Genomic DNA, 13,779 nt, shown 5'->3' with positions numbered 1-13,779 from the left:
ATGTCCTGTATATGCTAGGTTCTCCGGGAAGTGCTGAGGTGAAGGAGGCACTGTAACTATTGGATATTATATGTAAATTTCAAAGGATACTTAAGGTCTGGGAAGGTAGCTCAGTGGTCTAAGTAGCTGGCAAACACAAAGATCTGAGTTTGATCCCAGGTACCAGATATAGTGCTGACCTGGAAACCAGGCGTGGTGGTCCATGCCTGTAATCTCAGCACTGGGAAGGCTGAGACAGGAGGACAGCTATGAGTTTGAGTTGTGTAGTGAGACCCTGTAGCCCATAAATAAATAAATAGTAAAATAAGAAAAATATTTAAATAGCCCTATCTGGGCTATTTATAAATATCTGCATCCCAGAAGGTGAGGACTGGCTTTGCAGGCAGTGTCACATTGTCTGGCTAACCTACCCTGGTTTCCTGCCCTCTGTCTCTTGTCCTGACCACAGAGGATGCTCCTTAACCACGGCTGATGGGAATAAATGATAAAATTCTTGTCTGCTTGTCTCCTGGGCTGTCATCTGGAAAGAGACATTAAAGACATCCATTTAGTCAGTGGCAGAAAGTGAATAAACACATACAGAATGATTTGTGAAATTACAAACACAGAGCAGAATAATTCCCCGAAATTGTCTTTCAGAGCTCTTCCACGCTCAGCTTCTGAGATGGAGAGGAAATCAGAAGAAGCAAATATAATAAAGAAGGAAAAGCAGAGAAGGTATTTCTTCTGTGCTCTTAGTGTACTGTCTAATGCATTGCCCTTAAAGCATTCCAAGTGAAAATGAAATGGATTTTTAGAAGTATCTTTTAGGCCAACAAGATAGCTTAGTGCACTAACAGCCTGTTTAGCCAGCACAGGGACCAGGGTTTGATGCCACATGGGCCCCACCCTTAGGGCACTCTGAGCTGGTGAATGGGGCACAGTAAGCTGGTGAAACTAGTCTAGGTATGGTAGTACATGCTTGTAATCCCAGTCCTGGGGAGGCTGAAAACAGGATCTCTATGAGTCTGAGCTGGGAGACCCTGTACCAAATGCATAAATTTAAAAAAAGAAAGAAAAAGTATTTTTTTTACTAGGTCTGGTGGTATACACCTGTAATCCCAGCACATGAGAGGCTGAGTTAGAAAGAGTGCTATGAATTCAAGTTCAGCCTGAACTATATAGTGTGTCCTTGTCTCAAATTTCAAAAATAAAACAAAAATGTATTTTCTTTAAATTATAGAAGAAATATTAATATAATTTGTTTCCTCTGTATCAAATTCAACATACTATATATTTCAGAACAGTCAGTTACTCCATGCCATATCTCCACCAAATTAGTGAGCACATTTTTCTTAGTTGAGAAACTGGATTTTATTGTTTGTTAATAATCTAAGTTTTATTCAAGTTTGATTTCAGAGCCTACAATATTCATCTCATCAAACCTGCTGAAAAAATTGGTAATATTGCATGCAGGCAATGTCTTATGTCTATCATTTGTGTTCTATTATTATGCTATTTCTAAATAAATTTGTGTGAATTTGGGGGGAAAATAACTTCCATTTATAGGCAGCATGAAGAGTTTCTGATGTGAGAAAACATTCCTCAACTGTAGCATACATACAATGCATTTTGTCTTAGTTACTTTTTACTCATTGCTGGGACAAATACCCAACACTCAAAATGAAGGAAGAAAAGGTTTATTTAGCTCACAGTTGTGGAGGTTTCAGTTCATACTCTGCTGGCTCCAATGCAAATGGCAACAGTCCATGGTGGCAGAAAACAATGAAGAGCAGAGGAGGAGCAGCAGCTGTGGTGTCCATCAAGCCTCTCTCTTCCTTCTATGCTGACTGAAGGGACTCATGCTCCACTGCGAAGATTAGAGCCTCTTCAAAGTGCCACCGCTGTAATGATCAAGCTTCTCCAAATACTGGGACTTCTCCAAGGAAGTGGGGCACGGCGGCCAGGAAGCCTTCCTCACCTCTTTTATATACACTTGTGCTGAGTCACTCTGGACCGTCCCATGGCCCTAGGGTGGAACTAATTGCACCCCAGGGCCAGCCCAATTGCCCTCCAGGGTGGACCCAATCACACTCCAGGTTGGGCCCTGCTCATCTGCAGGGCGGGGCCCCACACCCAGAACTGCTGGAGCCCATTTACCCAAGTTGACATAATATATCAACTACCACACATTTCTAGCTGGATTTGTCTTGCTTTGAGTAGGAAAGATGAGGAGCAGAGGTACATTTTGCTTCTCTTTCATTTTCCTCCAGGCAAACTCCTCAGACTCAGATGATGGTCATCTACATCTGGAGCAGAAGTTTAATTTCACAGGAACCATGCATGACAGAGAGGGTGGATAAGTTGAACAAACACAATTCTTACTAGAAGACATTGAGAGAATGTCTGCTATTTGCTGTGACTGCCCTCAACCTTCACTGCCAAAGGTACCTACTCTTTGGGGTTCTGGGGGCAGAATGTGCTCTTCCAGTCCAGTACTCTGTGTGTTATTGATGCTCTGAAGAAGCAAAATCATTCCCTGAAAAATTTAAATTTTGATGGCAAGATAAATTATGTGGTACAATGGACACTGGTAAAAGAGAATGAACTTACTTAAAAGGAAGAGTTACTGAGTTGAGGAGAAAGACAGGAGAGGGAGTGGGGGAAAGAGATTGATCTATGTATGTAAGCAGGATGGTTTGGACAACTGTACTGTGCATTTCTGCTAGTCTATGGAAAGAAGCAGTTAATGCTTTAATTTCTTTCATCTCCTTTTAAAAAATTGTTTGTACTTTTTCTCTTTAATTTCTTATACATTTCTATCTTTTTTCTTTCTTCCAATTTTCCATGCATATATCTGGTAATATGAATAACTGGTTGGAAGACAACACTATATTACAACAAATACTGTGAAATTCATATTACTTTGTTAAATGAAATTATGTCAACACTTGAAATATTTTTTGTTTTAATTCTATTTTGTACTCTTTAAAAATAAAAAAAAAATTTGAAAAGATAAATTATGCCATGGTCTGTTTGGCTTTTGAAATTCATGGGGGAAGCACAGTGAGGATGAAGAAGTAAAGATAGAAAGCTGAGGTCAGGTGGAGCCCTCTGTTTGGATGGGAGGAAAGGAAGTGCTCAACCACAAAGCCCACTTATTTATGCTCTAAGGGGTTGATGCCAATTTCAACCTCTCTGTCTAGCAACATTGCTTAGCTGGTGGGAGCACCTCCTTCTCCAGCAGATCACGTCTTGCCTGTGTGAACAATTTCTGGATTCCGCAGACTGCTACAGTGCTATATACTTGCAGGAGGCACGGAAGGTCTGTTATACAATGAAGCTTTCTGGGCACAGCAAGACTGGAGAAAGGGAGCTTGCTCAGGGTTTTTGTGACAGTGAATGTGTGGTGCTAGGATAAGGGAGCCTGCATATACAGGCTGGTGTAGTTTGAATTCCCACTCAGTGTCAAAGCAGGAAACATCCAGTTTCTTACCACTGCCCAGACGAGTAGCAGAAAGTGAGGCAAGAAAATTATCATTGACAAACTAGAATGCTCTTGTACCACAGATGTCTTCTGCTTCTTTTTTTCTTTTCTTTTTTTTTTTGGCAGAAAGCAGTTTATTTCATAGTTGAATAGATGGAACCTTTTCAGGAGTGTGCCTTTGGCTAATACTTACCCATTTCCTGACTTTAAATTATGCACATAGCAAAGGGAATGACCTGTATGAAGTACCGGGCATGGGTCTTCTCACATCCCACATGTAATCCTCGCCCATCTGTTAAGAATTGTAATTTTGCATGATTTTATGGTTGACAGTATTTCTGAATGGTTTCTAGTTCTCATAATGTCAGACAGGAGGAAGTCTTCTCCCCCATTAGAGCCTGGGGAAACACTCGCTCCAGATCCACAGCCTCTTCCATGTTCAGTCATTCAGTGATCTCGCAGAGCATCTCCCTGGTGTGCACAGGTTCAGCCCCAGACCAGCAGAAGGATGTTTGCAGGAGCCTCCCACAGTCCTGCACAGAATGCTCCCGGCTGAACAGTGAGGACAGCTGCTGTGCCCATGTGCACTGCCTTCTTTGCACACTTACATTTACTTCCTACCTTTGCCGCTGATCTAGAATCATGCAGAGTACAGGCCTAATCAGAGCTCCTTGTGCACTTCTAAAAACATCTGAAAGCATAGACAGCTCCACTGGCACTCGGAGTAAGCTGCCTAAGGGACTGGCTCACAAGGTGGTGTCCAAAGTGGACACTGTCTCAGAGACCTACGCTCGACACTAGCAGGCAACTGTCTTGCAAGAAGCATGAAGCATTTTGCACTGCAGGAGAAAGATTAGGATACGATTTGCATTACATTTTCTATCTACTTTCAAAACAAATTATTTCACAAATAAAAATCTAGACTTGTCGCGGACCCGGCCGCTGCATTGGCTGTGCCGCCGCTATGGGAGTTCTGGCATTCTTCCGCTGGCTCAGCCAAAGTACCCATCCATCATTGTCAACTGTGTGGAAGAGAAGCCAAAAGAATGCAATGGTGTAAAGATTCCAGTTGATGCCAGTAAACCTAACCCAAATGATGTGGAGTTTGATAATCTGTATTTGGATATGAATGGAATCATCCATCCCTGTACTAATCCTGAAGATAAGCCAGCACCAAAAAATGAAGATGAAATGATGGTTGCAGTTTTTGAGTACCTTGACAGACTCTTTAGTACTGTAAGACCAAGCCGCCTTCTCTACATGGCAATAGATGGAGTGGCACCACGTGCTAAAAATGAACCAACAGCGGTCGAGGAGGTTCAGAGCTTCAAAAGAAGGAATGGAAGCAGCGATTGAAAAGCAGTGAGTCAGGGAGGAGATACTGGCAAAAGGTGGCTATCTTCCTCCAGAAGAAATAAAAGAAAGATTTGACAGCAACTGTATTACACCAGGAACTGAGTTCATGGACAATCTTGCTAAATGTCTTTACAATTACATTGCTGATAGCTTAAATAATGACCCTGCGTGGAAAAATTTGACAGTTATTTTATCTGATGCTAGTGCTCCTGGTGAAGGAGAACATAAAATCATGGATTACATTAGAAGACAAAGAGCGCAGCCTAACCATGACCCGAATACTCACCATTGTTTATGTGGAGCAGATAATGATCTCATTATGCTTGGCCTTGCTACACATGAACCCAACTTTACCATTGTTAGAGAAGAATTCAAACCAAACAAACCCAAACCATGTGGTCTTTGTAACCAGTTTGAACATGAGGTCAAGGATTGTGAAGGTTTGCCAAGAGAAAAGAAGGGAAAGCATGATGAGCTTGCTGATAGTCTTCCGTGTGCAGGAGAGTTCATCTTCCTTCGGCTGAATGTCCTGTGTGAGTATTTGGAAAGAGAACTCACCATGGCAAGCCTGCCCTTCACATTTGATATTGGGAGGAGCACTGACGACTGGGTCTTCATGTGCTTCTTTGTGGGAAATGACTTCCTTCCTCACTTGCCATCCTTAGAGATTAGGGAAGGTGCAATTGACCATTTGGTTAGCATATACAAAAACGTGGTACACAAGACTGGGGGTTACCTTACAGAAAGTGGTTATGTCAATCTGCAAAGAGTACAGATGATCATGAGAGCAGTTGGTGAAGTGGAGGATAGCATTTTTAAAAAGAGAAAGGATGATGAGGACAGTTTTAGAAGATGACAGAAAGAAAAAAGAAAGAGAATGAAGAGAGATCAACCAGCTTTCACCCCTAGTGGAATATTAACGCCTCATGCCTTGGGTTCAAGAAACTCACCTGGTTCTCAAGTGTCCAGTAACCCAAGACAAGCAGCCTACGAAATGCGGATGCAGGCCAACTCTAGCCCTTCTGTGTCTCCTAATACAAGTTTCACATTGGATGGCTCTCTGTCTCCACTAGGAGGAATTAAGCGAAAAGCAGAAGACAGTGACAGTGAGCCAGAGCCTGAGGATAATGTCAGGTTATGGGAAGCTGGTTGGAAACAGCGATACTATAAGAACAAATTTGACGTTGATGCAGCTGATGAAAAATTCCGTGGTAAAGTTGTACAGTCTTATGTTGAAGGACTTTGCTGGGTTCTTAGATACTATTATCAGGGCTGTGCTTCCTGGAAGTGGTATTATCCATTCCATTATGCTCCATTTGCTTTGGACTTTGAAGGTATTGCAGATATGCCTTCTGATTTTGAGAAAGGCACAAAACCGTTTAAACCACTAGAACAACTTATGGGAGCTTTTCCAGCTGCAAGTGGTAACTTTCTACCCCCATCATGGTGGAAGCTCATGAGTGATCCTGATTCTAGTATAATTGACTTCTACCCTGAAGACTTTGCTATTGATTTGAATGGGAAGAAATATGCATGGCAAGGTGTTGCTTTGTTGCCCTTTGTGGATGAGCGAAGGCTGTGAGCTGCCCTGGAAGAGGTGTACTCAGACCTCACTACAGAAGAGAACAGAAGAAACAGCCTTGGAGGTGATGTTTTGTTTGTGGGGAAGCATCACCCTCTCCATGACTTCATTTCAGAGCTGTACGGAACAGGTTCCACAGAGCCAGTGGATGTCCCACCTGAACTTTGCCATGGGATTCAAGGCAAGTTTTCTTTGAATGAAGAGGCTGTTCTTCCAGATCAAGTAGTGTGTTCTCCTGTTCCCATGTTGCGGGATCTGACACAGAATGCTGCAATCAGTATTAATTTTAAAGACCCACAATTTGCTGAAGATTACATTTTTAAAGCTGTAATGCTTCCAGGGGCAAGAAAACCAGCAGCTGTACTAAAGCCTAGTGACTGGGAAAAATCCAGCAATGGCCTTCAGTGGAAGCCTCAGCTGGGCTTTAACTGGGACCGGAGGCCAGTCCACTTGGACCAGGCAGCCTTTAGGACTTTGGGCCATGTTATGCCAAGAGGCTCAGGAACTGGGGTTTACAGCAACGCTGCACCGCCTCCTGCCAATTACCAGGGAAATTTATACAGGCTGCTGCTAAGAGGACAAGCCCAGATTCCCAAACTGATGTCCAACATGAGGCCTCAGGACTCCTGGTGAGGTCCTCCTCCCCTTTTCCAGCAGCAGAGATTTGACAGAGGTGTTGGGGCTGAGCCTTTGCTGCCGTGGAACTGTATGCTCCAATCCCAAAATGCAGCTTTCCAGCCAAACCAGTACCAGATGTTAGCGGGGCCTGGCAGGTATCCACCCCGGCAAGATGACCTTGGAGGAAGACAGGGATATCCCAGAGAAGGAAGAAAATACCCTTTGCCACCACCCTCAGGAAGATAAAGTTGGAATTAAGCTTTTGTAAAGCTTTCCCAAATCCTTTCATCATTCTACAGTTTTATGCTATTTGTGGAAAGGAGATTTCTTTCTCAAGTAGTAGTTATTAATAAAACTATAGTACTTTGTGTATTTCTTTTAACTGTGTATATTTCTACTGGTCTGATCTCACTGTTTTATGTTGCTTTCCAAAGATGTGTATTGCATAATACAGTGGATCTGAATTTATAATTGCTTGTAAAACATATTCGATGGAATTAGTACTGTTTTTCATTATGGTTAAAAATCAAACTAGCTGTGGTCTTCAAAACACAGTGTATTCTAGATCATCTACTATCCATGCTGATTTTTAGTGCACAGGAATTAGGTATGAGCTCTTTGAGCTGAAATCCTCAGCAAACTAGAGTATATATTGTTCTTTGGAAACACTTCATTAATGTATTTGTCTTACAGAAATTTCTGGACTTTAACAAACAATAAAGTTAAACTTTAAAAAACAAATCTACATTATACTTTCACAACAGCTTTGAAAATCTAGTTTGTAATTCCGATCTTTTGCGGAACCGGGGATTGGACTCAGGTCCTTGCGCCTGCCAGGGAAGGGTTTACTCCACTGAGCCATCTCCCCGGCCCCTGTAATTCCGATCTTGATGTAAAGAAGAATGTCTTTTTTTTCTTTTGGCGGGAACCAGGGCTTGAACTCAGACCCTTGGGCTTCCAGGCACACGTGTATTCAACTGAGCCATCTCCCCAGCCCCCAAGAACAATGTCTTTGTCTTGTGCAGTCTTTTATTCCCAAACTCAGCATGAATTTCCCAAGACAAGCTCACTGCTCCATTGAAGCGCTTCCTGTAGATATTGGTAGATACAGAAGTTAGGGAGAGGTAACACCAGTACTCCACTTGTTTCAGAAAACAGCTCTGCGTTCTTTGGCACTTTTGTATAAGTAGGCGAATTTATACTTGCTTTCAAGTGGCCTTCATGAGCGCTCACTACAGTGTATGCATGAGGGTTTTACCTGTTTTGCCTATGGTTGGACAGGAATTGGGCAGACCTGGGTACGTGCTTCTGCTCTGCATAACCAAGTGAGGACTTGTACTGTCTCCTTAGCTTTTCAGAGGACTGTCATATTCATTAGTTTACTATGTTATCCCAGATATATTAGCATCCAAAACCATTTCGGGGCACTTCTTGAAGTGCTTCTGTAACACCGTATTTATTTATTTATTTATTTATTTATTTATTTATTTATTTGGAACCGGAGATTGAACTCAGGCCTTTGCGCTTGCCGGGCAAGCGCTTATTCTACTGAGCTATCTCCCCGGCCCCTCTGTAACACTGTATTTATTAAGTGATTTTAACATTACTAGAATACTTTTGGCGTTTTCTTATCATTTCTCCAAGTGTCTTCAGTAGGACAGTCCAGCACTGACTTGCTTTGAAAGGGTCACACGCTTGAGCATCTGAGGGGCATTGCCATCTCCTGCTGCCGTCACCTCCGTGAGAACGCCGCCTGAACCAGGCCACCCTCCAAGGCTGCCAGGTGCCTCCTGTGCGTCCTCACAGCAGCAGCGCGCACGCGAGCTCCCCAGCTGTCTCTAGTTTGATAAATAAACTCAATGGGTGTTTTATAGTAGAAATATTGTGCATGGAAAGATGCCAAATCCATCCCTTCCTAGGTATATTCTAAGTGGCCTCACCACACTTTACCATGCGTATCGTGACACTAAAACATTTCTGAAAACATCTGTGCATGGGGATGCCCGCTGGAGACAGACTTGAGTGGCTGGAGTCAGCTACGAGGCCACTGTGGCTCTGCCTGGAAGTGTGCTACAACAGACCTGGACTGTGCGCTTTGCTGTTTCTGCTTGCACACATTTGCACACTGTGTCCAGCTCAGGGTCCAGCGCTGCCAGTGCTGAGCAAGCCAGCTTCCTCTGCAAATGTCCGCAGGCAGTCCCTGCACTGAGGCTGGCAGGTGTGAACTCGGAAGATCGGGAACTTTCTGACTGGCAGCTCTGTGGCTCCAAAGGGTGGATCACATGACTCGCCTGGGACCAAATGTGGGCCAACCAAGAACTGAAATAGCAAGCGAGAGAACAGTACCTAGAACGCGGCATTGCTGGCCAAAGACCAACGGACCACGCTAATCAGGAAGCAGTGCAGATGGGGAGTGAGCCCAGGAGAGGGTCCTCAGCACTGCTAGAGCATGGGGACCACCCTCACGTCTCTAATGCTCGCGTATCCACAGACCTCAAGGGCCACGCCAGCCAACAGAATGCTTCTGAGCTGCAGGCTGGGTGGCACAAAGCCAAGACTAACCCAAACAGACCTGGAGCCCACAGAAGGGAACAGTAATGGCAGCGGGCCCTCAGCAGGGGCCTGCCTGCTACAGCAAGAAACCTCACTCCTCTGTACAAGTTACACAAGACTCATTCTAGCTATGAAATTCAAAATGTCCAAGTTACCATCCAAAATGAGCTGACAAAGTACTACAAAAATGTCAACTTGAAGAGTCAGTGAACAGATATCCAGGCTTAGATGCCATCAAGGTTGAAATTGTGGAATAAAAATCACATAACATGCTCAAATATGCAATTACAAGCAATTTGTACAATGTTAAGCAGCAGATGGAAATAATAGAACAACCAAGTTTTCAGCACATTAAGTGGACTTGGCAGAAGGCATCAATGAGCTTAGAGGGAGAACAGTACAAGTTATCTACTGAGCAACAGTGAGAACAGCTTTTGGGGCAAACCCCACAACAAATGAAAAAAATAGTGAACAGAATTAGCTAACATTACTATTATCAGAGTTCCAAAAAGAAAAAATGTACATAATTCCAAAAAATAAAAAAAAATTAAAAAAGAATGCACAGCAACTTCCCAAACTGGGTTACATAAGCCTACAGATTCAAGAAGCTGGGCAAAGGAAATAGGATAAAGTCTTAAAAACTGTACTGTATCAGAGTTGTAATCAAAATCTCACCAGCTCTTGCAGCTATCAATGAGGTCATTCTCACATTTATATGGAAAGTCAAACAACTGGGCAACTAAAACAATTCTGGAGGCTGGCCAAATAGCTGAGTGGATTAAAGCACCTGCAAACAGGTGCTGGGGCTGAGAGTTCAATCCCTGCTCCTGAGGCACACTGAGATGGCAGTTGAGATGGTGTGGTGGTGCATACCTATAATCCCGGCACTTGGGAGACTGTAAACAGAATCACTATGGGTCTGATCTAGTGAGATCCTAAACACCTTATAGTCCCTTCCCTAAAATACATACATAAATATTACAATTTTGGAAACAAGTTAAAGGAATCATGCTGTTCCTAAGATTTACCATGAAGCTAACATAAGAGAATGTGCCACTGCAGAGGAAGAGACACACAGATCCACAAAATAGCAAGAAGAGCCCAGAAATAGGCCACTACAACTCAAGGTAAGGAGGGACCCTGTATCATGTGGTGTAGGAGCCCTGGACATCCACAGTACAGAACAATGCAACTCAACCTAACCTCCCACTTCACAGTACAGCTCAACCATCACAGGCACAGGCGCAGCAGACAGCTAGAACATCTCATGAGAAACACAGAAGCCCTGGTAACTCAAGGGTAATGCACCTACCGAGCACACATGACATGATATTCTGGGTCCAACCTGTAGCTCCACAAAATTGCAAAGTATAACACCCACATTGAAGAGTTAAAAGTTGCTCTCTTGAGGAGCAACTGTCACCAGAAGTTTGGGCACCTGCTGGGGGCTGTACTGGTGGGCTGCTCACCTGCTGTGGGCTCTGCATGCTTTCAGCAGGAGCCTGTCACACATGGCTTGGAGCGAGTGGCAGGGAAAGCCTCTGCGGCAGCCATGCCACAGCACCAGGCCAGGAGGGCTTGGTTCACAATTCGCAAATGTCTGCTTTAATGCCTCGGAAGAGAATGATATAGAACTGACTCAAAAGTATGTGGTCTGAGCTGGCAAGATAGTTCAGCACTCTAAAGCACCTGCTTAGGCAAACTTAGGCAAGTGCAGGGACTGCGGTTCGATCCCCAGCACCATATGCTGTGCCAGCCCTGCCCCCAGGGTGGGCTGAGCCTGCCACATCAGCCACAAAAAAAAAAAAAAAAAGTATGTGGTTCTGTACACTTTTGTGCCTAGCAAACTGAAAATGGGTTATTTCAAAATCTTTAATCCCAAAGTAAATAAGTAAAAATCTCTAGTTTATCAGTTATACCAGGAAGTAGGGGAGTTTTTCCTCAACTTTGAATGAATTTACTAAGTGAAGAAGTCAAGCTGATTAGGTCATAGAAACATTCAGTTTGGCTAACAGAACTTGCACGTATCAAAGCTACTTTTATTCTAAACAAAACATTAAAACTAAGATCATGAAATATAATAAATGTTTAAAAGTGTGAAACAAAGTGTGAAAGTGAGATTATGCATGTATATATGATGGCATATTAACAGAACTAAGTGATATAACAAATCTTGTCAATCTAGTGTCACTGTCAACCCAAATTATCTTGTAGTCAATAAGTGTCCCCCTCATCTGTGTGGACAAACCAGACAGTAATTGTGCATGACTGGCTGCACATTCTAAGAACTTGCAGACTCCAAAGTGCAGCAGAATGTGCATCCTGTAGCTGGGACATCGGCCAGCAGTCAATTCAGAAGGATGCCACTGTGCCTGCACTCCCCCAAGCTGCTGGTGGCTGGGCTAGGCGCAGTGCTTTGCTTCTAAGTTCTAGTACCTGCTCTGCCAGGAAGCCACTCTGGAGCTAGGACAGCTCACCTTTTATCGAGAAGGAAGGTCATAAAAACAATACACAAATGGTTACCAATCTCACTGCTTTTGTGGCTGTGCTACACTGCTTACCCTCTAAGAAGCAGGGCTCAAGTGCCTCCCACCCTGGCTACCTTTAGGCTGCGCTCCATGCCAGCCACCTGTACTAACCTACTCTGTGGATGTCTACCCACAGCTTTCCAGCTCAGTCCGCTACATCCTGCAAAGCTGCCAAAACGACACAAGCGACATCACAGGGGGACTCATCGCCATGGGATGACAAGCAGTGCTGAGGCAACTCCTTTCTTTTGGTCACTTGTTATTATTGCTTTTAGACAAGCCCAAAGATGTGCTTATCCACACCTGCCTGATCCATGTGCGGCAATGGCAGCTGCCGCATCCCGTGTCCCTCAGTCCTTTTCTGGTATAGGGAACAGACTGAGTATCTCCATCTTCAAGGGTTGTAGGTGGCTCCTCGTGACGACCAAGGACTGCAGCGGGCCCCCCAGGTCCACAGTGCACATCTGCAACAAGGTGCCAGCCGCAATCTTCTGGTCCTCAGCTCCCACCCTGGCTAAACCAACACAGACTGTCCTCTCGGTGACTGCTGGTTCTTCCCCTCTTCCTCGTTGATTCTGGACAATTTCCAGAAGCTGTTGGACTGCTTGGTTTATGCTCATGTACCGAGGCAGCTCATAGATCTTCCTTCCCTTGATTAGATTTTCCAGAGACTGCTCCTTTACTTTGATGTCTAGTAAACATAACGTATGCAGGCCATTCTATCTGTTCTTTTCCACCTTGTCAGAGAAACTCTCTGGTCTCTAAGTGTCTGTCCAAAAAACAATAGAAACCGTCTCTCCAAAGTTATCCAGCTGCAAACCACAGCAGCCTATAGCATTCATTATGGAGGCGTTGTGAATAACTCCATAGGGAATTTCCAGCTTTGCCACTCTCAGAATAAGATCACAGTGTGTTGTTGCCCCAAATGGGTCACCGACCACAAGGAATGCAACTTCACTGACATCAGCGTCCTTCAAAATATCGCCTGCCTCCTGTTCCACTTCTTCTCGATCAGCAAGAATCAATTTTCTGCCATAAAACTCTTCCAGGGTCTCCTTCCCCATGGCCAGGACGGAGGTGTAGGCCTCCAGGTACATGCGGCTGCAGTGCCGCCCGACCTCTAGGCCCCTGATCGTGGTGTCCTTGGCGTCGCCCAGACCCAGGCCATCAGATAGAGCATCTCGAGGGCCGGCCGGGGAGTCCCAGGTGCACATGCGAGCAAGACCCCGCGAGTGGGGTGGCCGCCCGATGCCACTGCCTCCCCAGACACAGGTGGGCCAGCGACGCACGTGGCGGGCCCAACCGCCGAACAGCAGGTCCGCGGCCAGCTCGCTGTCCTCCGCCGCGCCCACCCTGTCTTCTACTTCTGCCAAGGATACCTTGGACAACCTTATATAAGAACAGAAATAAAAAGCAGGTTGCTAGTTTCACCAAGACATGGAGAAACACAGAGAAGACATGGAGAACATAGATTGAGAAGCTGGATTTATGTTTAAAGCACGGAGCACATTAAATCATTACTTTTTGAAAATATCTTTTTGAGACAGCGATTTTCATGTGATTCAGGCTAGCTTTGAGCTCGCTTTGTAGCCCAGGTTGGCCTCAAACTTGCATTGCTCCGCCTGCCTTGGCCTCTCAAGTGCTGGGATTACAAGCATGCACTGTTACGCCTGGCA

The 13,779-nt window shown here is 44.5% G+C and overlaps 2 pseudogenes; one reads left to right on the top strand and one right to left on the bottom strand.

Annotated features, from left to right (window-relative positions):
- The first annotated feature begins 4,430 nt into the window (after positions 1 to 4,430).
- Positions 4,431 to 7,280, top strand: LOC101584248 (annotated as a pseudogene).
- Positions 7,281 to 12,354: 5,074 nt separating this feature from the next.
- Positions 12,355 to 13,779, bottom strand: part of LOC101592135 — an 80,438-nt pseudogene continuing 79,013 nt past the window's right edge.

This window comes from Octodon degus, unplaced genomic scaffold, assembly GCF_000260255.1.
Source record: "Octodon degus isolate 3935 unplaced genomic scaffold, OctDeg1.0 scaffold00234, whole genome shotgun sequence".
Classification (NCBI taxonomy): Eukaryota; Metazoa; Chordata; class Mammalia; order Rodentia; family Octodontidae; genus Octodon; species Octodon degus.
The sequence above is the reverse complement of the archived record's forward strand: the minus strand, read 5'-3'. Positions and strand labels throughout refer to the sequence as shown.